This window comes from Ptiloglossa arizonensis, chromosome 3, assembly GCF_051014685.1.
Source record: "Ptiloglossa arizonensis isolate GNS036 chromosome 3, iyPtiAriz1_principal, whole genome shotgun sequence".
Classification (NCBI taxonomy): Eukaryota; Metazoa; Arthropoda; class Insecta; order Hymenoptera; family Colletidae; genus Ptiloglossa; species Ptiloglossa arizonensis.
In genome coordinates this window covers 28,470,627-28,494,622 of record NC_135050.1, presented here as the reverse complement: position 1 = coordinate 28,494,622, position 23,996 = coordinate 28,470,627, and the positions used below count along the sequence as shown (strand labels likewise).

General features: G+C 42.4%; 1 protein-coding gene across 1 annotated transcript in view; it reads left to right on the top strand.

Annotated features, from left to right (window-relative positions):
- The first annotated feature begins 12,098 nt into the window (after window positions 1-12,098).
- Window positions 12,099-23,996, top strand: part of LOC143144673 (very long chain fatty acid elongase AAEL008004) — a 47,462-nt gene continuing 35,564 nt past the window's right edge. The window contains exon 1 of the mRNA XM_076307316.1: window positions 12,099-13,117. The gene's annotated coding sequence lies outside the window, so the exon portion shown is untranslated. The remainder of the gene's footprint in view (window positions 13,118-23,996) is intronic.

Genomic DNA, 23,996 nt, shown 5'->3' with positions numbered 1-23,996 from the left:
CGCTGAGTCGCAAATCACGATTACGGGTCGTTTCATAAATTAATTTTCGGTGTTCCATTTCGATCGATCCGCTCGAGTATCGTCACTGTTGTTACGCAAGGGAGGTTCGTTTCGTTGCATTAAACGTGCGTTTAATCTGTGTCGATATCTTTAACTTTCGATCTTGCCGCTTTGAAAATATTATTCTTTATCGTTGCGTTCTGTAACTAGACGTACAATAGAACATGTACAATATTCAATACGATAATTTAATCTTGGTAGCAAGAATTTATTTCAATCGATTTACTATTAGGTTCTTCGGAAAGTCATTTAGTTTTTTTTGGGGGGGGGGGGGGGGGCGAGGAAAATGAAACACGATTTTTTTTAAAGTATATAAACATTTTATTAAATTATACATTCTCCATTTTGAAAAACGAAATCACTTTCCGAACGACCAAATATATTTGAAAACAAAGGCATTGGGGCAAGTGTTAAGGACAAGTGTTCGTCTTTTTTTCCCTTTCTTCTTAATATACTTTGTAGCAAAGGTACGATGTTTATCGTTAGTTGATAAAATCACCTTCGGTTCGAAAATCTATCGGCAGTTTTGAAAATTATTAACGCAATCGAAAAGGGTTTCGAACAGAAATTCGTTACGGGGGATGTTCCACAGCGACCTCTTTACAGATGGAGGTATTACGAACAATACGTAGTTCTTGTCAACATCTTGACACCTATCTACTGTCTTTCCAATCCCCTTCTCTTGGATCGAAATCCACCTAATCCCTTTCTCTCGACCGAAAGTGATCCTGGAGCGTTCTTCTGACATTGCTCGCATCCCTTTGAACATCACTGTATCGTTTCTATTGTAAGAATCCCCCAGTCGGATAATATATCGAAATATCCTCGTGGTGCAGTAGTTGCAGAATATTGCAAAATTTGGGACCACCGATTATCAATATGCGAAAAGATAATGGGACGAAGCGAGCACGATCCAAGTAATAAATTCGAACAATAATGGCTATAACCTTTCTCGATCATCCCACGAGGAGCAATTATTGAAATGATCTCGATTTGTTGTTTAGACTCTCTTACATAATAGAACGTATTCGTCCAAAGTCGCGTAAAAAGTAAAACGAAATTTTTTTATACGAAACGTTAAACAAGGAATCGATCGTGAAAGAAAAGTTTCTTGAGGACGATCTTCTTGGAAACTCATTTGTGCGTAAACAAAAGAAGTGGTTACATGTACGTAGAATTTAATAAATCTTATAGAAATTCTTACTAATATCTTTTTATTTCTATATCGACATTTTACGATATACGAGACATTACCAAGAAGACGAAGCTTGTTAATTTATCGCAATCGATACGAGTTCGTTTCACGATGGCTGCTCAATGTACCGCGAAAACAAGGTAAAACAATTTTCGGTACAATTCCGTGAAAAATAAGCGAGAATGGAAATTTACGATACTTTTTGTTCCGTGGATGATAACAATATCTATAAAATATCTGCGTGTCAAAGGTAATGGTGTTTTTGTTGCGGTCGGTATTGTTTTTTTTCGTTGTGCCCAGGGAATCCGTAGAGAGCTATTTTAATATTACCATATCCGCTCGATTTAAGTGGAATATTTCAATCTGCTTAATTAACGAATTGGGACAACTGGTTTCTAACGAGGGCGACGCAAGATTTTTTTCTTTTTCTTCAATTTTTATCCGAGTTTTTTCGCGCGAAACAAAGGCAGATTCCTCGTGCAAAGACAACGAACCTCGATGTGTAACGCGAAACAAATGCAACGCAAAGTGCATCGAGGTGCATACGCGATTCTTCCGTTCGGTTCAAAGACTCGAACGGAGAGAAAAAAGAACGCAAAGCTCAAAAGTTTCGGACGAACGGAAGACGAGAGGAAGGAAATGCACGGAATATCGCACGCGTAACGCATTGTCTCTCGATGCAAATTTATTGGCGTGCCTAATTGCGCTTCGTCGCTATGCGAAGATGCACCGATGGGATCGTAACACCGTTTTAGAATATCGTGCATTAACGCACGATCGAAAGTACCAACTTTTAGAAGTTGATAAATTGTCAACAGTCGATCGTGTAAAATTTCATCGGTATTCAATTTTACTATTATCGGTAGGAAGCATGACGATCCAAACTCTACCGGTGTTGTAGCAATATTTAAAAGAATTTTCTATAAATGTTGAAATTCAGCCTCGCGCGTTACATATTAATGGGAAGCAACGTAACTCTTTTGCTGCTCAATTCGATGAAGAAATATGAGTAATAAAATTACCATTTTCTATTTTCATTTAAATTAATTATACTCGTTTACGCGTCTTTCGCGTATAATCATCGATACGTACGCGTACGGCTCACTCTTGTCAATAATATCGTGCTCGGTCTCTGATTATTTGTCCGTCAATACGTTGAGACGGACAAACAACACACTGTTATTACGAATATCTTTTTGTATCCGCGGATGTTACAATATCTATAAAATATCTGCCGGTCGAGGTAATGGTGTTTTTGTTGCGATCGTTATTGGGTTTTTTAATTATACCGGGGAATCCGCAGACCGCTTTTTCGGTATTAACATATCCGTAAATTGTAGCCGGAATTGTAAATGAGATTTTTGGGGGCTTCGTTGTTTTTATATAGGACATATGAATTTCAAAGCTGGTATCTATTTGGTAGCCGGATTTAAAATTCTCTCGTACGTATCGTGCGTTGAAACGTTGCTTAAAGGGGGCCAGTGAAATCGATTTACACTTATATAAAAATTAATCGTTAGGCGTAAAAAAATTAACATAGCAAATGTTTGCCTTTGGTTGCGGCTTACCGTGATACCTTATGGTAATATTATTTTGCACAATCTAATGTTCTGCGTACGGTGATTCAATTGGGGATTTCATTTTCTTGTATTTTTACCTCTCGAAGTCGATGACTGTTTACTTTGCACGCAGTACCATAAACTATGTGCAAGAAACGCGTTAAATGAAAAGAAAACGAATTTGAATTTCACGCTTCGCGACGTATATACGATTCTCGGTGCATTACATCGATAGAACGTTAAAACGATTTTCATAATGGGTATTAAAAGAAACGAAAAACTGTTAACGACCGTATTTATTTGCCTCTTGGAAAAACTGTATTTACGTTACCGTTGAAAATTACGTGCAACGACGTCCCATAAAGTTCAACAGCGTGAAAAAAAGACGGCAAGAAGGAATCAAAGTACAAATTTAATCCTTTTTACTCGAGGCTTCTTTGCTACTGAAAACCGACGGCTCGAGAAAATTCTGTAAGTCGTAAAGTTAATCCGAAATCGAACATTTTTATATACTTCGCGTACACGTGTTAACATTCTACAACAACGTAATATTTCTGTTCCAATTTGAATTCCAAATTACCAAGTTTTCCCGAATCGAAAATATTGGGTTGTTCGGAAAGTTATTTCATTTTTTTTTTTTTTAGAGTAAAATTCATGTGTAATGGAACATTTTTATATACTTCGCATACGTACGTTTACACTCTACAACAATATAATATTTAAATTCGAATTTGAATTCCAAACGACCAAGTTTTCCCGGATCGAAAATATTGGGTTGTTCGGAAAGTCATTTCATTTTTTTTTTTTAAGTAAAATTCATCTGGAATTGAACATTTTTATATACTTCGCATACGTACGTTTACACTCTACAACAACATAATATTTAAATTCCAATTTGAATTCCAAACGACCAAGTTTTCCCGGATCGAAAATATTGGGTTGTTCGGAAAGTCATTTCGTTTTTTTTTTTAGAGTAAAATTCATTTGTAATGGAACATTTTTATATACTTCGCATACGTACGTTTACACTCTACAACAACATAATATTTAAATTCCAATTTGAATTCCAAACGACCAAGTTTTCCCCAATCGAAAATAGTACAGTGAATCAGGTGATGACCAAGGATCTCCTCTCGAGGCCAAAGGGTTAACAATAATTAATACAATTATCGGTGGACCAACGCGACGAAGATCTCGTTAAAACGATCGCACATTAACGTTTACCTCTATCGATACTGAGATTCGAAGACTCAACGCGCACCTGAAAATTTTGCAATCGTATTTGTTGAACGTATCCCCCAAACGCGCATTGTCGTTGACCGCTCACGGTGTACCGATCGTTCAAGCGTATGTAAACGTTCACGATCTCCAGGAAGTTAATAGATCGATTAATTTACATATAAACGCAAACCGTGCGCGTGTTTCGTTCAAGTGTACGAACCGTGCTTGTTGATGTCTCGAAGTGATCTTCGTGAAACACTTTCTGTCGCGCGTTAAGTATCGATAAACGGGTACCTCGTCTCGTTACGAAAGAGGATACCTTCGTAATAAGTCGCATGTGGGTCACACGTACATACGTACTTACGGACGATGTGTACAAGATGATCGAAAAAAGAAAAAGTCGGGAGAAAATTAACAACATCGTCCACAGTGTTTCCATTTCTTTCGAAATACGAAAGGGTACTAAAACGTAACTGGAGTCATTCTTTTGCAAACGGTTCTATTAAGGTTTAGAATTTCATATTTTATGAAATAAATACTATTCATGCAAATCGATATATATATATATATATCCTAGATGTATATTGTGTTTCAATGTTTTCTTCCACTACTGAATACCGTTCTAGGACTCATCAACGTGCATTGTTTATTACACCCAACGAGTTCTCTTTTTTACTTTGTCTACTTAAGGGTACCCGAATGTAACTAGAATTTGTTCTTTCGACGAAGAGGGAACTGTACACAAGGAATTTGTTCCTCCTGGACAGACAGTGAATCAACATTATTATCTTAACGTTTTGAAAACACGGTGCGAGACTATTGAACAAAAACAGACGGAATATTGTAGACCAAAGCCACGAAGTTTGTCCGTCTAAAAAGTCCTTGGAAAAACATGGCGGTTTTTCTCCACCTTCCCTGCTCACCAGATCTCGTACCGTACGACCTTTTCTCGTTCCCAAAAACGAAGGAATCTATAAATTGATCGATGCAAAAAGGATAAGACAAAAATCGCTCCAATTTGCGAACGTTATTCCCGTTGAACAATTCCAGTTCTCGACGATGAAAAAAATGAACGTATTTACTCGCTCGCTGAGTACTTTTAAAGAGACTAGAATACGAAATTGTAAACTTTGATAAAAGTGTTGGAAACAAAGTAATTCCAGTGACCTTTCCGTATCTCTCTCGTGTGTAACGTGTTGACGAACCAAGGAACGGTTCTAACAGTTGCACGTGAGAATATAAGTGCAATAATTCTTATATCGACTGTTTTTTTTTTGTTTTAAGTTCTTACGAATCTCCTGTCCACTGAACGTAAAAACTGGAATTCCATTTTTAGAAACATTAAGAATGGAAAAAAGATTCCCTAAAAGTATTCAATCTTTCGATCTTTCGGTAAGATGAGCTGTTTTTATACGAATGTTTCGAAATACCACCAGAGAGGAACTCGTAAAGATAGTAAAATACCGAGCTGTAATTTTATTATCTCGGATATTTTTTAAATTCTTCGACACGTCACGGATCAGCTGCTGAAACATTACTGGATTAAAAATACATAAATGTGTCATTTATGCTAAATATACAGCGTTGTGTTTCATTACCAATGCCAAATTCGCATTCTGCGGACAACTATCTACTCGTCGTCTAGTGTTTGCAATTATTTTGAATAATAGGATCGTCGTTTGGCGTTGCTTATACTGTGTAAACAATGTTTTTACAAACGACTTCTGGGAACCGTAAAGTTGCATTCAATGGGAGATCAACGGATAAAACTTTTCCAACGATCTAATACGAAGCGATGATTTAACGAATCTTCGATTTCGACTCTAGATCTCGTCAGTGTAGCTCCATCTTCTAATCCGCACAGACCGATAATCGATAAGAAAATCTTTTACAATACTTATCGAATCGAAGCAATCCTGTTCCACCATCGTTGCAGTTCCAAATACAGGGACGAACTTAAGTTCTCGTCTAAAAAGATTCCTGCTCGTAAAATTACATCCATAAAAATTGACACAAATTTTGTTCTCCAGCGGGCAAAGTGAAAAGGTGTTAATTCGCTCGGCGTTTACTTTTGCAACGCGCGAAAGATTTTATTTAACCGCGGCGTCATCCCGTGTTTTCGCCGTTGCATGTTTATCGAAGGTTCATTAAACGACTTCCTAGAAAATCAACTAGAAACGTTTACTTTCCTTCGTGGTACAACTGTCGTTCCGAGATAACCGGGAACGCGTACCGTAGCTGGTTCAAGGGGAAACGGGCGCGTCCGTTTGCGCTCGCGAGGCTCGACCAATCGAGATTGCGGTTAAAAAACTTTATCGGCAAAGTTCGGGTGACGTCAGGTAACAAACCTTACGCGCAACGACCAACGAAAGCGATCCGCGAGCGGAACCTTGAACCCTTGCTGTGAAAGTAACGTTGTTACGGGAGTCTCCGTTGTGCTCGCTCTCTCGTACAATTCGGAGACGATAACGATTTCGTTCCCGTTTCGTAACACCTGGACACGTCTCGTGAACCTTCGAAGAACGATTCGAACCTTTACGACGAAGACGACCAACGTTCCTGGCGACCCGAACTTTCCTCTTGCGACGTAGGAAGCCGAACATCCGCTCGACATGGTTCACTCGCCGATTGTATTGCGTTGCAACGTACGTAACGCACGTTCGCTCAGAGGATAAGACCGTTAATGTTTACACGCGTGAACGAAGATGGCATGTGGCTGTAATTTCAACGTTTCCCGCGACTCGGACCAGTATTCTACCAACGATGGAGAAACAGCCGGCATTGGTCAAGAGAAAGGGTCCCATCCTTGATGGCCCCGACACGTTCACCGTACTTCCCACATGAATCACGCTTCCTGTCGCTTAGCTGCTCTTTCCGATGGAGATTGCATTTTACTACGGAGGGAGGCACGAGTGAACGCTCGTTTTCGATTCGTGGCTCTCGAAACATCGGCTCGAACGAAATTCGAAGCTCTCGGTGATCGAGGAACGAATGAACCGAGTGGTCGATCGACGAAAAAGAAACTAGCACCGAGAGATTGCGACAGTATGGAATGTTTACTCGTTCGCAACGAACAAACACGGTCGTATCCGCGAAAAGTCTAAACGCCGGTGTCTCGTCGGAGAACGATGTCTCTCTAAAGACGAAACGATTCGCGAGTGACTCGCGAGTGTTGGATCGGTTAAGAGAATCGCTTTCGCCGGGAGCGAGGGTACTCGTGACTTGCGTAACCTCCGGCAAGGACTGTTACACCGGCATTACGGTTTCCGTTGGTTTCCTCGGTGGTCGGGATTACTCTCGTTCTGGTCCACACGGTTTGCTCGTTCCTGTCTGGATCGTGCCGGCGCAAAACGATGCGCAACCTCGCTCTCGGTGCCGCTCGAAAGCTACCATCGACGTCACGCGTCCTTGAGGGAACCGTCTCGTCGAGTTTTGCGAGCGATTTTCACGCGAATACACGCAAACGAGAGCTGCTTAAAAACGACCAAAAGACGAGAGATCGTTACGGGTGTCCACGAGTTCTTCTAGACGACCCCGGTGCTCGATCGAGGTATTTTTCGACAAGATTTCACGTGCTTCGAACGCGTTATGGGTAGCAACGTCACCGGCTTCGAGTAGCGATGGGATCGATTCGAGTCGGTCGCGATGGTACTCGAACAATTCGATGGGGAAGTACTTAATACGAGGTATCGAATCTCTGGTAATTGATACCGTTACTTTTGCGATACGAAGTTATGCAATACGTATGTGAAATTGTAATTGTATGTATTGAATAGTATCGAAATATATTGAATAATATTGTACCTAGTAGTGTAGTACTATACCTACCTACTAATAGTAGAATATACTATTCGGTATAATACTATACCTACTACCATACCTATCTACTAATAGTATAATATAATATTCAGTATAGTACTAGTAATAGTAGATACGTACGCGAAATTGTAATTATATATATTGAATAATATCGGAATATATTGAATAGTATCGAAATCTCCGGTACTCGATACCGTTACTTTTGCGATACAAAGCTATGCGATACGTACGCAAAATTGTAATTATATATATTGAATAGTATCGAAATCTCTGGTACTCGATACCATTACTTTTGCGATACAAAGCTACGCGATACGTACGCGAAATTGTAATTATATCGGGTTGTTCGGAAAGCCATTTCGTTTTCCAAAGTGGAGAATATATAATTTAATCAAATGTTTTTACACTCTAAAAGAATCGTGTTTCATTGTCATCAAAAAAAAAAAACGAAACGACTTTCCGAACAACCTAATGCAATGTCGCGTTCTCTCATCGAAGTTCTTCGTCGATCGTTTTGGAAGATACACGAACTCAACGATGCTTTCGAAGGGACGTCAAATTGGTACCGATACTTTCACGAATTATCAAATGTGTAAAGATACATTTTCACAAGTATCGAACGGGATACCTATTTTGTTTTACGTCTACATATTACGTCTGCATGAATTATCAAATTTGTAAAGATACATTTTCAAAACTATCGAACGGGATACCTATTCTGTTTTACGTCCACATATTACGTCTACAATGTCACGTTCTTTCATCGAAGGTCTTCGTCGATCGTTTTAGAAGATACACGAGCTCAACGATGCTTTCGAAGGGACGTAAAATTGGTACCGATACTTTCGCGAATTACCAAATGTGTAAAGATACATTTTCAGTAGTATCGATACCTATTCCGTTTTACGTCTACGTATTCGATACCGTTCGATGTTATCGTACGCGAGCTGGTATCGATGGTACCGATTCGGTATCGTTCCCATCGCTGGCCTAGGGACGCGTAATAACGAGGTATCGGTGGTTACTCGGAAAAAGGTGTTCAAAGACCTCGAAATGGAAACGATGCTCGATAAGAAGCCTCAAAGCTTCCTCCGTACAAAGAAAGATTGCGGAGAACTCCGTTGGATCGTGTGTATTCTTGTGCCAATTATTTCAAATAATTGGAAACGCGGGAGAATCGAAAAGTATCTACGGTACGAGTTTTCGGCAATGCGAAATCTTCGTTGGTGTATTCAACGATATTTTAAAGTCGCTGGTAACACGTATCGGGTGGTTTTTAACGAGGCAACGATTGGTTCGTTCCTTCGTTAAATTTATTCATCGGAAGAGGACACCTGGTGTAAAATTGTCGGGTAGAAACGAGGTAATCCGAGCTGGCCAACGGAACTTCGTAAACCGCGGCCAAAGTCTTCAATTCAGCGACGAGAACGGGGGAAGAAAATGTGTATGCGCGGCGTGGGGATGGCAACGAGGAACGTGGTAGGTAAATCATGCGGAAAGATAACAAGACGTCGAGGAACGAGGGTTTGGTAACTCGAGGAAAACGATGATGCGAATTATTTTCCATCGTGTTCATCTGGCCAACTTATAGAAAAAGAATAACGAGACCGGAGTGTTGACGCGAACATTCTTGAATGAATACGGCTTTTCGAACGTTCTCCCTAGCCAGTGATTCGACTTCACTTTTTCCAACGATAAAGAAGAAATACGATCGTTAGAGACGCGTAGAAGAGCTTTTAATCGGTTAACGTTTAAAGAAAGTGTGATGCAACGTTTAACAATGAAGGGCTGCCGCCATTTTAGATGAGCTCGAAGTAGGTTAATCTGTACAAATATGGCTTGCGACCGACAATTGGCCACTTTCCCGGCCTTGCCATCGAGTACTTCACTATCGCAGGACTGACCGATCGTAATACGATGCAATACATATTGATCTGTAGAGGGTACTCGTATACGTACGTAGATCTAATTACCCGAAGAAACAATCGTTCTTTAACCCTTTTTACTCGAGGCTTCTTTGTTTATCGAGAAAATTCTTTGAGTCGTAAAATTCATCTGGAACGGAACATTTTTATATACTTCGCAAACACGTGTTTACACTCTACAATAACGTAATTATTCAATTCCAATTTGAATTCCAAGCCACCAAGTTTTCCCGGATGGAAAATATTGGGTTGTTCGGAAAGTCATTTCGTTTTTTTTTTAGAATAAAATTCATCTTTAAAGGAACATTTTTATATACTTTGCATACACACGTTTACGCTCTACGAGAACGTAATATTTAAATTTTAATTTGAATTCCAAACCACCAAGTTTTCCCGGATCGTAAATAGTAGACTGTATTAGGTAGCGACCCAGGATCCCCTCTCGAGTCCAAAGGGTTGAGTTACTACCGTACGCGTTTAGTAACTTTGAATCTTAATATCGGCGTTATTCGGTTACCAACGAGTACTATATGTCGCGCAACTGTCGGTATGCGTGCACCTATTCGCGTTACAACTGTCGTTGAACTTCGGGAATAAAGCTCGTTCGAATAACTCGAGCGAGCGAAAAGTTCCCGAGGAAGCTACTTCGACCGCGCCCCGACCCTTCCCACCGTTGAATAACTTCGAGAAATTGATACGCGAAAGAAAAACCAGAACATCGATACGCGTTACAAAATCCCGGTGTTCTAGAAAATTTGTCAAGAATTTCACGAACGGACCAAAACCCGCAAACCTGTTTTATCGCGTTGGACAATGACACCGAACAACGCAATTACATTATGTACTCACGTTAATCGCGACTCCGGCCTAATCCTCTCTCGCGAACAAGAAGTCGTTACGAAACTTAAATCGCGGCAACTCGTCATTATTTTCTTGCGTTGGTGGAAAGGATGAGCGTCTGTAAACACACGAGAGGAACGCGTATATCAATGACGAAAGCGTCCAAGTAAACGAAACAAGAACCGTAGAAAATTGGTCCACTAAAGTGCAGATGCAAACGTGTTCGTTCGGTAATAATAGTTTCGCGATCAATTGTACGATTCGTATAATTCGACGAAACGAAATTTCAGGTTAGATTCGAAAGTCCGTCGATGTTGTTAATCTTACGAGACACGTAAATTCTTAGGTTACAATTAGGTTACGTTGTAACACGTCAAAACACGAAGATTAGATGCAAATGTATTCGCAACAGCAACATTTGCAAATAACCTGTTTTTTACACTTTCTGAAAGAACTGAGAAAATAAACTTACCGAGACGCATCTAGATTTTCAATGGATCTCAAACCACCGTCATTTCAATATTGTTTGCGACTCGCGTGAAGCAGTCTCGAGTGTTTAAGCAACTTCACCAAGAGCGAATACCTTGACGCAATTATATTTACGATTCGCGAAGTCAACGTACATTTTATACCGCTGTATGTCCGTAGAAAATACCCGAACCAGTTAATAAACAAGATTCTTATCCGCGTGAAAAATAAACTGTCACGTATACACCAACACGTAATAACACTTTCAGGATACGAGGTGGAAACTAACCGAAACATTAGAAGCAACTGTCAACTGCAGGCTGGTTTCCCGCGTAAAATAGATCAGCCTGATTCGTCGCGCGTTCCCATTGGTGCTTCGTCGGGCTTCCTATTTAACTACTTTTGAATGCTGCTGAACTTTATCGCATTTTATTTAATATTTTTAAAACCGAGGTATACATTTGTAAAGTTTGCGTCTCGAATAACTTGAATCTTCGTATCCTACATACCGTGATTGACAATGATCGATACAAAAAGATAATTCAAGTTGCACATAGTTCGACGAATTTTGAATTTTCAAAGCATTTCCGTCGACTTTAAGTCTATTTTAAATTTCATTCGCAATACACGAAATAAACAATTTCGTTGCTCAAAGCAGCAACAATGTGTCGATGAATTATATTTATCGTCTCAAATCGTCGTACCAATGTCTTTGGAAATCATTTTTAGGTATATTTCGGTTGCAAAATATTTTTAATGATATTCTAGTAATTCTAATGGAAAAATTCTCTGGAATTGATTGAAAACGTTCCGTTAAATTATTAAAGGGGCTCGAGACATCCCTTCGTAAAGATTACGAAGGGATAACCAAAGAAATATACCTAGATTTCGAGCGAAAGAAAGTACTCGGGATCCGCGGTTTGAGAACCATTCGAAAACGTTTACTGTAACGTCCGCGAGATGGCAAGTTGGCGGCAGTCGTTTTCGTCGTCGGCACAGCGGTCCTCGGTTCCCATCGTCTTTGTCGCGTCGTCTTCGTCGTCCTCGTCTTCGCCGCGATCCTTCGTTTTTGTTCCCCTTTCGAAAAAGACTTCGTTTTCCAGTTCGACCGTGCAGTGTCGTCCGTTTGGGAAAAAAGAATCAACCGCATGGAGATCTGGCACGAACGAAGTGGGAGATCCGTATGCGAGTACGTAGAAGTGTGACAGGTTACGAACGTATTCGTCGTCGAAAGTGGGAGACGGAAACAGGAGGAAGAGAAAAGAAAAAGGGGACGGAAGGAAGGAAAAAGGAGGGAGAAAACAGTAGCGGTAGAATGAAGCATCGTGGACACGAGGAGTAGGGCGACGGCGAGCAGCAGCAAGGTAGACGGGCGGTCAGGTAGCGTAAACGTTAAACGACCACACGTTACAGCGTACGAAAAGAAACCGTCAGTCGAGTGCGACCGCGTGCACAGGAAACTGTCGGTGGAGATTCGACGACGTTGGATTCTCCTTCCTTTTTTCCCTCGCTCTCCACTCCTTTATCTTTTCTCCTTTTGTCCGTCCCCCTCTGTTTCTCCCCTTTTTTCCTTCGCCTCTCCCATCTGTGTGATACTACGCGCTCGCGACGACGGAGAGGAGGAAGAAGACGCGTGTCGCCGATGAAGGAAACTGGCGACGAGCAGTCATCGTTCTCAGTCGCGTTCGATCGCTTCTAACAGCGGCGAGTGAGCCGAACCGCTCTCGTCCGTTTCGCGATACGGCTCCCGAAAGAGATTCGACCGATCATCGTTGCCGAGAAGATACACGGAAACTCCACAAGGATATAGGACGGACGTCGCTTTACTTTCCCCGTTCTCGTAGACAAGCAACGTGTTTTCTTTTGTATGTACCGTCGGTCAGGTGACAAGAAGAAAACGGGACCGTGCGACGAGAGATTCTCGAACGTCGGTGAAGCCGGTAACCTCAGTGTCGCGAGACGCTCGTAAGACGGAGAAGGAAAATAGCCGGAAGAGGAGAACGGAAGAAGAAGCAACGACGTAAACGCAGGTGGGTGTAGTCCTTTGATGTACTGTGCTCGGTTCCAAATAAGTGTGCGTGTACCGTTGGTTGGCCGAGGCGTGCCGCCGGCGCGCCTTTTGAGGTTAGGACGGGCCGTGATCGATTCCGAGCTTCGTAAAAACGAAACCAGACGCGCTGACCGACGACGACGTGATTCCCCGTGAAAATCCCTTCTCGACTTTTTTCTTTTCGACCGATGTCGCGATTATTGATCTACAAGAGAAGAAACCATTGTGCATCGCGTTGATCCCAACTCGATCTTACGATCGTCGAGCATTTTCCCGGGTAAACTGTTAACTGGAAGCGATCGTCCGCTTCGAGCCTCGCGATGGGTACAACCTAACCTCTAACGTAGCCGAGTACGTTTCAAGTACCGTCACGGATAATGCGTTATTTTATTTCACAATCGTATCGTTCTCCGAAATACAGTTGCGTTGTTACGGTTCGAGAAATAATTTCGACGATAACGATTACGTAGCCGATCCGATTAAATAACCAAGTAATCGTGATCAATAGTTCGATATTCCACGTAACTCTCGCTAATACGAAACCGAGAATGTCATTTTCATCGTATATCTTCTCTTATCGAGCAATTCCATTGGCAAAAGACTACTACAATCTTTATCAAGATCGAACAACGTTCGATCATTTTTCGCAAAAACTCTCTTAGATACGTTAGATCGTTGTATCGATATCAAACGAAATACCCTCGATTCAGGTACGTAATCTTTGGCACACGTTTACCCGGAACACGTAACGATAATTCTCCATTGCTAATTTTGATATCGCGAAGAGAAAAAAATTTCGTTATATAAATCGAGGAGAAAACGGTTCTTTATGTATGCACGTTGTTGATTCTGTTGTCCGAATTCGTCTCACTTTATTCTTCGTCTATTAAAGAAATTGGACGAGTTGGCGATCCAAAGAAAGAAAATCATTCTATCGCGTGTTATACGTGCACCCTTCGTATCGTAGACGGGACAATGTCGTTCGACGATTAAACGTCAAACGTTAACTTGACGCGTCGTATTTAAATTCGCACGATCGTTGCGGGTAATTTTCAACACTAAACGACAAAAAGTGTACGTCGAGGAGATAACGGATACGATTCGAAAATAATTACGTTCTTTCGAAGAGCCACTATCTTGGTCGACGGTAGGACGTATCGCGTAAACGTTACATGCAAAACCGTCCGAAGTCGGAAAGGAAAGTAAATCGGCAAGGTGCACAGCGGCTCGTGAATCGATCTCTGATTCACGAGTTATGTTTATATTCGACGGTATGTACGTATCGAAGGCAGACGCGATTTCGTCGCTACGTGTATCGTTCGCCCTTTCGCTTCCGATCGCACTCGCCGGAGCAACGAATCGAGCGTAACCGCGTTACAAAACACTTTCGTAAACGTTATTCAATCGGTGGTCCTTTCCATCCAGCTGAAAAATTCGTACTTCCATTACGAACGATTTAACACGGTGCTTTGTTTCGATTGCAACGAATCGAACCGTTTTCTACGCGAAACTTGTATTTCATCCAGCTTTACGCGTCGTTCGGGTGCCGTTACATCCGGTTCGCGCGTGCACGCTGTTACGAGAGATTAATAATTCTTTCGCGCGCGGACGTTAAACGTGTCAGCATCGAGAAATAATAACAGGAGAGCGTCGCGTTCATATTTGGTAGAATTGGCTCTCGTCGGTGGTGGTCGGAGCGCGTTCGAAGCTTTTGTTCTCCCTCTGCCTCTCTTTCTTAATATCGCGGACGTTAAACGCGTCAGGTTCGAGAATAATAACAGGAGAACGTCGCGTTCATTTTTGGTAGAATTGGCTCTCGTCGCTGGTGGTCGGAGCGCTTCTTAATATCGCGATGCGTTAATTCGTACAAGTGAAACGCGTTCCTTGTTCCCCGTTTGTCCGATCGTTCGTGGTCCCGTCACGGGAAAACGATTGAAGCGAATTGAGGACTGAATAAAACTGCGTCGATTCCTTTCAATTTTCTTCCACGAATGACGTCCATCGTATCGGCACGAACGCGTTCGCGTTATTTACGAATGCAAATCCCAACGCCGCTAGCGTTTTATCGACCGACGACAATTGAACGAAGAAACGGATTCGTGGAGATATCTACGCACGGGAAATTCCTTCCCGACGAAATAGAATCTTCGGTCACGGGTAAACGTTTTTCGAGTATTGCGTTCGCACGGAATATATCTGTTCGAATAACTCGATAGCTGATATTTCCAGAACGACGATAGAACGACTCGAGTTCGACGATTACGGACGAAAAAGTTCATTTTCGAGACCAGCCTTCAGTGTTTAATTCGCGATGTTTATTCGTAAGATTGTTATCTCATCAAGGATTACGATTGTATCCAAGAAACGAACGAAAAGTTGTCTCGTATTCCTTTCTTTCGTCCACATATTCAGAGCTAGTCGTAATTGCAGATTAATTACCGTTAAAAATCATCCGAAATATTTTCATGGTCGCAGCGGTAGGTTTCCCTCGGAACGAGACCGAACAATCGAAAGATAAGTTTCCGTTTTGGCGCGCAAGAAATTTGTTATTTAAAATTGTACAAGTGTTCCCCGTTCGTTCGAGTGCGTTACATATCGCGAACGATATATTCTCTCTGTTCACCAGACACATGTTTTTCGTCGCCACGGTTGCACTACTTCCTTCCTTGACCTCGGATTGCATAAGAGGCGAAATGTACAATGTCCTCGCTTCGGTTCGAAATTCCGTAGCCAAGCAGGGTGTTCGACCTGCGCGTTCGTCGTTCCAACTCTGTATTCTCGTTACGGTACTCGCGCGACAATGTACAGACGCGCGTCGCGATTCTTCGATTTTATCGTTTTATTGCTAACTGCTCGTTAAGACCGCGCTACTAACAGCAGGGTCTACGATAGTTCCGATAAACGCCCGGAGAAGCAGATCGGCGAGACAGATTCCGTTTAAACGTGGAACCGGTATCGACGAAACGTTCGTGAGCGTTCGGGGAACACGTTCGGCCGTAATACGGTTGAAAAGTCATGGTAATTAACTCCCGTTGTTAGCGCTCCGTTCGAGTTCCGTCGCAGGAGCAAAAAGTAAGGGCATTACTGCCGGTCGAAGCACTTGTTTGGTATATTCGACGATAACAACGGGGATTCGAGGGAATCGATAGACGACGAATGCCAAATGGTATACTCGGTTCGTCCGTACGAAGCCGTAAGTCGAGCGATCTGTGCGCAACGTCCGATCGATTGCGGTTTTAATCGCGTCTCCGATAAAAACATACCAGTTTCCGCGTTATCGTTTGTTCGCGGAAAACATCTCGTCCGAAACGAAGCACCGATCGCTGAACGACGCGTCGTTTCGATCGAGCGTAAGTAACCGACACGTTAACGTGTAATCGCGAGATTTCGTGGAAACGAGTCACAATCCGCGCACGGTAATTCTTCCACGTGAGAAATCCGTTCCCGATGAAGTTGCACGAAGAGTGACCACCTTGAGCTTGAACGCGAGCTTACGGATAGGCGTCGGTGTACGTATCGGTTACCAAGGTCACGCACGAAGTACGAAGCGTCGATCGTAAACGGTTTCGCGGAACGATTTACGCTCGTTGGATCTGTACCGAAAACGACCACGGTCTCGAGAACGAGGAGTCGCGGGTAGCCGTACACGTGCATTTTCGATGGTCACGCGGCGCTAAATTCACCCTTTTCGGGTTACACTCGCTAATAGCGCGGAGAAATGCCTCGCCCGAAAGTAAATATCCGTCCAACAACGCGGCTAGTATTACTTTCTCCGTACTCGGACTACGTAATACCTATGCGTCACGGTCGAGTTGAATAACTGGCCATTATCGGTTTTATTCTTTCGCGAGGATAACGATTTTGTAAAGTAGACGAAACGGGCCGGTAACGCGCCACTGGAATTCAATTTTCGAAAGGAGATCGTTCTTCGAACCCGTGAAATGTCTCGAAATTCGTGCCTCGTGTACCAAGCGCTTGCGCACGTGCGGGAATACGATCCTCCGATCGACAAAGAGTAACCACCGAACGCCTATGGGCGTTCTTCGCACGGATAGGATCAAAGATCTCCCGAGAGTACACGCGACTCGTATTACGCGCGATGTATATTTCCACTCGATAATCGGATTAAAAGTACAAACGCGCGAATTCGATCCGATCGATACGGATTGGTCGCGCAGCGTCGAGGAAATTCGAATACATCGAAACGGCATTCCTTTCGCGGAATGGAAACGAACCAGGTTCGTTCGCGTATCGTTTACGCGAAGATCGATCGATGTCGAAGTTAGCGAAATTGGCTTCGATCTCGCGCGCGGCGCCGATGATTAATCGAAATCGGGAAAACTCCGATAAAACGCGATAACGCCGCGTTATCTTTGTTTCCTCGTCGTCGTCCGTCTGTAGTATCGGTCGTCGTGCGTGGCCTAGAAAATGGCACGCGATTCGCCGTGTACGTGTTCTACGCCCACCCTGAGTTACGAGGAGGTTCGCCGGAACAAGGCTCGCCGGAAGGAGTGAGAAAAAAATAATCAATATCAAAATGACCGAGCCTGGTCACGACATGTGCGATTATAAATTATATACACCCAATGGTGAGAAACTCCCGCGTGCGTGCGTGCGTGCGTGCGTGAATGAGTGAGTGAGTTCGTGCTGGGGACTCGATGCAAATTCACGCACGTGCCACCTGCTCGAGAGGGTACGTACGTACGTAGGTACGTTCTTTCCAACGTGAAAACCTTGCGCGACGTTCCATAGATACGTTTCACCGTTTATTTATTTTATCGAGGAAATCGAAAGCAATGACGCACCGGTAAACAATACTCTTCTAATTCCGTTGATGACGCGGCACCGTCCCCCAAATACGAGTACATGACTCACGCGAGTACCCATTGTTCGAAATTCTAACTCGATGCACCAGTTGTTGCACAGACTCTAAAATTATTACCACATTGTACACGGTACTTTGATTCATCTTCGACGTTGGATACGTTTCGGAGAACGCGGCAACGACATCGCTCAGATTCGTTTCTCCCGGAACGTATTTCGTACCGTTATCAAATGTTCAAATTACACGCGACGATGAGTCATCGATTCTCTCGAAAACTACGAAACCGTCCTGAACGACGTACTTTGCATTTTGAAATTGTTTCACCGTCGAGAATCACTCGCTCGTCGATTGTGCGTTTTTAACGTACTCTCTGTGCAACGCGTTGAAACCTTTCGAATATTTGGCGACCGATTTTACGATAACGATGTAAAGAATCATCGCGTTACGTTTCGTCGAAACGATCTAAGTAACAGTAACGTTGAAAAATAATCAAAAAAATCTCGTTAGGAGAGTCCTCTTTGAACCTGGTTTCTTTTTCGTTAATTTTGCAACCAGTTGGACCACCACCGTAAAAGAAAGCGATACTTTGTCCTCCGATAGTTACGCCATTCGTTTTCGAGGAGAATACCGGATGGTGAACGACAAGAGCCAACGATTCGACGATCCATGGTAATAATCGTTATTGCTCGTTCTTGTATTGTACCATCGATACACTGTAACAGCACGGTTACGCTGGCAAACACCTGGACCGTGTAAAGTACAGGTCGCGTTGTTCGAGTAGCGTAATTCTGGCCCGTAAGTACGCGCAATGACGGTCCGTACGATAAAAAAGAAGAAACGGGGATACATAACGCAGAAGGATCGCGGTCAGTTTCGATCGGCGAATTGCAGCAACGATAGCGGCGGTCTAAAAAAAAAAAAGAAAAAGACCGCTGCGTAGTAAAAAGCGTTGGTCGTTTCGCGAAACGAGCAGTTAAGTGAGTTCTCCTATTCATAGAACCGTTCGTTCGAGAAGAGAATTTCATGGTCAAGCCGGAAAAGGGATCTATTTTCAGCAAGCGGAACTTTTTCCTCTACGGAACGACGTCGTTGATTCTTTGGCCCGGGTACTGCTTTACTGACCGACAATCGAGAAACGAGCAACATCGTTAATTTGTTCGTGAGGACCGACTCGAATGGAACACCAGCGAACGTTCACGCGATTCGAAATTCTGATGTTTGTTAAGGGGTTACGAAAACGATTTCCTTGCCGCTAAACGATCGTTCGAATCTTTGATCGAAGTCTCCGTTCAGATGAGCGCGAATATCGTTCGAACGAGTCGAAAGTTTTATCATTTTTCGAAGCGATGAGCATTCTGTAGCATTCTATCCTCGCGAACGATACGCATTTTTATCCACACGATATGTTTACGTTTTGCAGTTTTGGAAGAATTTATCGTCGAACTTAAAAACACTCCGATCTTTCGTGGACACTGTGAACCGTTGAAAGTGATATACAGTTGGGTCAAGGAAGACGAGTCGGTAGATGTAAACAAATGCACGTGATCCTTGCATGCGAAGATTTCTCGACAAGGGTTCGCTGCAAGTCCGTTCCCGGACGTCCACAATTGACTTTCGTTTATTGCCCGAACGTTTCTACTTCCCAACTCATCGTCGGTAGATCGATTGTAGAACTTATAAAAATACTTGTAGAATTATAAAAATCGTGGCAACACTCCGTAAAAACACTCCGAGCGCGACAAGTGCGACGAGTTTATATATTCTTTTTACAAAAAGTTACCAGACTGCACGGAGAACGTGGATCCAAGTATTTCGCTGGTCCTGAGAATTAGAATTTCTATGCACGCTTTACGTATCGTTTCCAAGTTCCATTGGATGGACCACCATAAGTGGTCGTTAAATCCAAAATTACTAATTAGGAATAATAGGATTTGTTCGATCGAAACAGGGAACACGAATTGTTACTCGAAATAAGTACTCCAACCGCTCAAAGTGTTGCTCGATTTAAGATTACATTGAAAAGTAACTATAGCCTCGGACAAAAATTAATCTACGGTCCAAACTGTATAAATTCAGTTATATACATTCAGTAATTCGAATAAATTGAATAGCCCGTGTGATACCGAGTTTCCACGAAAGAGCTGGTGTTTATAAACGAGATCCGTGCGATCTGCACTTCTTGGAGATCATTTAGAGATCAAGATACGCCTTCTTCGTAAGAAAAAGTTAAAAACGTATAAAATCGTTGCTAAGATCGTTTAAGCGATCGAAACCGTAATCCCGGTAAATTCGAACCTTAGACCGCGTCGATTAGAAAATTGTTTGCTCAAGATCTCCCGCGATAAAGATCGGGTATCGTTTTCGCCACGCGGCATCTACGTGACGTTAGAATACGTTTGAACGATTGTAATAGGTGTAAAGTTCTCGGTGAGATTTCAGAAATGAGTTTCTTTTCCTCGTTGGTTCAGCACGAGGACGAGCCTTTCGCAATGTTTCGGCAACGCGCGGAGATTCGAGGGGTCCGAAGAGGACCGGCGAAACAGCGACTGTTAATAAAACACTTTCTAAAAGATGGTATTAGAGACCGTGCCGGAACTGCTGAAATTCAACACGGATAAATATTAACCTCGCGCCGGATTATAAACACCGAACGGCCAACTCGAATTATCAAAGTATTTCGGCTGTAACCGTCTTTCGGTGCTTTTGGCTCGATTCGTGTTTTATTTGGAGTAACCGGGAACTTCGACGGAAGAATTTCAACAGAGATTTCCAAGATTAGCCTCGTAACGACCGTGAGTATCGATTTTGCGGCAGTATCGTCATCGTTTCGTGTTAAACACCTCCTACTGTACAAATGTTTCTAACGATGACAATGTTTCTCTAAAAAGTTACTCGTCGTACAAACAAGCTGTCCACGTTTACCAAGTTTCTTGTCTTCCCGTTTAAAAATCTGCACACATCACGAATCGGTTTCCAGACGTTGCAGATTCTTCGCGTTACAGTTTCCTCCGATCGGGCTCGTCGTATTTACTCGAACATAAATTAAGCAATCTTGTTACAAATTAATATTTTCCGACGCAACGATTGCGCGTGTTCGTTAACGTAACGGTTATCCGTAACGCGTAACCGTGATAATTGGTTTACTCGGTAAGTAAATAAACCGTAGCGTTCGATCGGTTCGGATACGAGCAACGTGGTCGGACAGGAGTGTCGAGAGTCACGCGATGAAAGGGCGAGCGAGATACGAACCGACGAATTCGCAATTCGTAATTCGTAATTCGTAATTCGTCCGTATCGCGGAGGACCTCCGTAGTTTTCGATCGGACATTACGTTGGTTTAACTGTCTGGTGTAATCGATCTCGACACGACGTAACCACGTGTTTAGTAACTTTCTCGGCGGCGGCGGCGCCGCCTCGTAGCTGCGCACGGGTTCTCTCCTCTGTCTCGGTTACTCTCTTACAGCTGGCACGGTTCGCTTTTTCTCCATCGTTTCTCAGCACGGCGACTCTTTTTCCATCGGAATGCCCACCGAGTGTGCTGTCTGCGCGAGGTCGCGCGATCGCCGGAGAAGAACGCCGAAAGAGAAATTCGCGCGATTTAATAATCGAACTACGCCGGTCAGAATCCGGTTTCGCTCCGAGACGAGGCAGCCTAATCGAATTCGACGATAATCGCGGACTTTCGGCGGCCGTTTAACGACCTACCGGCACGCCGATACGTTTCAACCTCGGTTATCGTTTACACGATCACGTGTCCTCGATTCCGTGATTAATTTTTATTATTCGATTCCGTATCGGTGACGAAAATTATCGTCACGATATCGCGAAGCATTGCAAAATCTCCACGATCGTTGTTACAAATTGCGATAACGTTTCTCGGTTATTCTTAGAATCGAATACGGTGGCCTCTCTCGATCACGATTTTTCGTAATCGTACGATTACTTTACCGGTAACACGTGTCGGAACAAACGGCAACGTCATCGTCCAATTTTCGATTCAACTGGATTCAACCGTCCCGTAAGCGAAGAATTTATATCGTTAGGTAAAGCACAATCGTGTAATCGTCGCTCGTAGGTGTCGGCCAATTAACTATCGACGATCAATTATGAAAATTAATTTATAAATTCTCCGTACCTCCGGTTGCGCCGTTGATGTTTCGATCCCAACCGGTTTTATATGCTCTTTCGCTACGATTATAGAGTCAAAGTTATGGTCTGCTTCGTATTATTTAATGCCATGTATCGCAAAGACATTTACTTTCTCCGTTGCTTACCGATCTACACCTTTTTCGGGCCGGTTCCTGGATCTTTTTCAACGATTTACGAAACCGCTCGACCGGAGGCCCAGGAATTTTGATTTCGCAACTACGCGCGTGCGCCTTGCTCACGAAAACCGCGCGTTGCGTTCGGAAAGAGAGAAAAAAATGAAATTGGTACGCGTTGACGGAACAAACATCGCCCAAACGGGGAAAAAGAGCAATCGGTGTAGCGACTGAATCGTATTTCTTAATTATGAAAATTGCGTTCACACTTTGACTCTATCGTAACTCGAACGATGAAATTTTTGCCTCGTAAATCGACCACAAATCATTTTTGCAACTGCAACTGCAACGTGACGGCGCGCATGCATAATACGAACCGATTAAGTTGATTGCGATGTAATTTTTACGGTTTGTGGAGCAATCGAAAACAAGGGGCACGTGTTTATTTTTTTTATTTTTTTCCATCGGTGGCGACTCGTGTTTAAGGGACGAAACGACGCTTCGAATATCGTAAGTGATTCAAAGAATTCTAAATAAATCTTTGACGACTTTTGACGCATTAGTATTAAAAAAAAAATAATTCATAAAAGTACATTTTCAAAATTTTTCTGCGGAAAAAATAACGAGCTGTTTCGCATTGTACGTGAACTTATAGTCGGCTGAAAAAGTGTTTTCATTCGACGCTAACATTGTAGAAACGACGTTTTTTCATCTTGCTTCTATAAAATACGATTCTCCTCTTGTTTATATTCTGTTTTTGTTGTCGCATAGTATGACAAATGACGTGGTTCAAAAAAAAATATATATATAGAATAAATTTGAATAAATAAAGGTCAAAGGAGGATGTTTTAATCGCCGTTGATTTGTAAATCTCGACAAGACGATTGTGCAACGTCAAAATGCAATGAATAGTTAACGAAGAAATTACGATCAAGTTTCTATTCTGGTAAGGCACCTCTTCAGAATTTTCTCATCTTTATTCAATTAGATTATAAACAGGTTTTAACGATACTGTATAGACGTTATGGAAATTGTCGTTATTAATTGTAACTATCCGACGAATCTTTATCGTTATTTTCGACTAATTTAATTCATTTTGTACGCATTTTACAATAAAATCGTTTAAGTCGGACAAGCAAGTATTCGATAACTTGTGAACGGAGTCATCTCAATTGGCAAAAATCATCCATTTTACAATATGTTATCTTCAGTCGAAAATCGTACAAAATTTGTATCTCGATAGTTTCGAACATAGTATCTTCGGACTGTCCAAATTTCGAAAGATAGTTTTACCATTTAAATTCGAGTTACACGGTTAAAAGAAAACACGTATCTCTTACTTTTGGTTATTCGAGAAACCGTAAAGTTTTACAAAAACTGACATCGAACTGCAAATGTTTTTTGCGACAACAACTTGTCGTTGATGAAATGGAATTTATAATATTAGTAAATGTTAGTCACGGACCGTTTCCATTTACCAACGTACTGTTTAGGAAATGTGACATTTTCATAGTGCAGTCGGTTCGTAATGGTCGAGCTACACGAACGTCATTGGGATGATTACTGTAATTGTGAATCCTCGATTGGCATTTAGCAACGTGTTAAAAACATTTTTATCGAGTAATAACACGGGGTCACTCGCCCTCTGCAACGATAAAACAGGATAATTTCAACACTTTTTCCATTTCTTGCTAATTGGATCCGAAAGTAAGAAACAAGTGACGTACGTACGAGACGTCTTACGAATACACTTTGGTCGATATATTTCCATC